Here is a 2,471-nt window from a genome sequence, read left to right as displayed (position 1 = left end):
TGGACTAGCCAAGCATGTCTCCAGACCTAAACCCTATTGAGCATCTGCAAAGGGAAGGTGGAGGAGCACAAGGTCTTTAACATTCACCAGCTCCGCGATTGTTGTCACAAAGGAGTTAAAGAGGATTCCAGTGGTAACCTGTGAAGCCCTAGTGAACTCCATGCCCAAGAGTGTTAAGGCAGTGTTACAAAATAATGGTGGCCATACAAAATAGACACTTTAAACATTTTTACTCACTTAGGGGTGTACTCACTTTTGTTGACAACAGTTTAGACATTAAAGCGATTTGTAAAGGATGTTTTTTATTTTTTAAATGACAAACATGTCATACTTGCCTCCACTGTGCAGCTCGTTTTGCCGAGTGGCCCGAACATCCTCTTCTGGGGTCCCTCGGCGGCTCCTCCCCGCATTAAATAACCCCCTAGGGCAGGGGTGTCAACTCAATTTAATTGAGGGCCGCATCAGCATTATGATTGCCCTCAAAAGGGTCAGTTGTATCTGTAAGATTAGATGTCCAGCGCACCCCCCCCCTTACATTAGATGTTGGGGGCCAACCCACCATCAGAAGTTGTGTCCCCCACTCTCCCTTACATCAGTGGACACCCCTTTCGTTAAGCTGCTGCTGGGAAGAGTCTGGATGTTTAAAAGCAAAAAGGATCTTAAGGAGGGCAAGGGCCACATGAAATGACCTGGAGGGCCGCATTCGGCCCACGGGCCATGTGTTTGACACTTGTGCCCTAGGGGTTACCTTGCGGGCGCGTCCATAGACACGAAAGCCCGAATCAGCCCCGCTTCCTGTGTCATTTGATAGCAGCGCAGCTATTGGCTCTTGCTGTCGATCTATCCAATCAAGAGCCCATGAAGAGGATGGCACGTCCCTGCCGAGGAGATTAAGAGGCTGGGGGGCCGGTGACTACCAGGTGGTGTTTTCACCTTAAAGTGGATGTAAACCCTCCATACACCCAAAAAAAGTGAACAGCCTCAGATGATACACAAAGATGAACCAAGTTGCATTGCTGATTGGAGGAAAGGCGCGCACACAGCCCCTCTCGTCATAGGCACAAACTCTCGGAGGTGTTTTGTAACAGGGCCTGCTCCCTGCTAATCTATTATAGCAACCTACCCTGACAGAAATTTCAGGCTGCTTTTGTCTAAAGTGTTAGAGAATTTGTCAGGAGTTATCAGGCTGATAACAGAGGAACTGTTCAGGAGAGCGCTATGGGCTATTTGAAGAGTGATAACCAAATACTGCAGATATGTGCCCAGCTCAAATTTCATGAATTGGGTTTATATCCACTTTACATCTACACCTTGATGCATAGGATGGGGCCCACACACGATCAGTTCGACTGATGAAAAACAATCCATCGGTCGGTTTTCATCAGACAAACTGATTGTGTGTACAGGAAATTGGGGTGCATGTTATACGCCGATAAATAGTGTGTATAATATATACAGGCATACCCCGCTTTAAGTACACTCACTATACATACACTTGCAGGTATCTCCTTACTCGTGAGTGTATGTAAAGTGCCTTACAAGTACTGTACGGACATTTTGCAGCCGCAGTAGAAGGAGCTGAAGCTCCGAGAGCATAGCCCACCCTGTTCCAGTGTGCCCCTGACCCCCCACTACACCCTAAAAGTGAAAAAGGGTATTTTTTCACTTTGAGGACATTTTCATTTTACATACATGCTCTGTTCCCGTTGTGTACTTAAAAGTGGGGTATGCCTGTAGTCTATATGTCTATCTTATACATATTGTCAGACTTTTTGTTTTATAGCACAAAAAAATTAAAACCGCAGAGGTGATTAAAAGCCACCGAAAGAAAGCTATTTGGGGGGGGAAGGACATCGATTTGTTTGGGTACAACATCGCATGACCGCGCAATTGTCAGTTTAAGCGACGCAGTACCGTTGTTTCGTCACATTTTGGCTACGGAAGTGACGTTTTGCAACAATAGGGAGTAGTGGAACTGTCGGATAATGCCACGGAAGTGACGTTACAGACAATACAAACACTGGGCTATGCGTTCCAAGACTAATACTTCCATTGTTTCCTAGTGTCTCCAGAACTGCCAGCTGTCCTTGTACAACCCAAAGCAACCTGTGGTGTTCGGTTCTGCATTGCTGGTACTTGTAGTGCCTATAAAGCTGTCCCAGTACAAATTCAGAGCAACCTGTGGTGATCCTGTTATCCTGGGACTTGTAGTGCCTCTAAAGATGCCAGCTCACCTTGGACTGCCTTATACAAAGCAGGACAACCAGTGGTGATTATCATGCCATGCTGGGACTTGTAATGTCTCCAGAACTGCTAGCTGTCCCTGTACAACCTAAACCAACCTAAGGGTTCTGTATTGCTGGTACTTGTAGTGCATCTAGAGATGCTGGCTTTCCCTGTATAGCCCAAAACAATCCAGGGCAACCAGTGCTGATTATCCTGCCATGCTCGGACTTGTAGTGCCTCTAGAG

The sequence above is a fragment of the Rana temporaria genome, chromosome 5 (assembly GCF_905171775.1).
Source record: "Rana temporaria chromosome 5, aRanTem1.1, whole genome shotgun sequence".
NCBI classification, from domain to species: domain Eukaryota; kingdom Metazoa; phylum Chordata; class Amphibia; order Anura; family Ranidae; genus Rana; species Rana temporaria.
Note: the sequence above shows the minus strand (reverse complement) of the source record.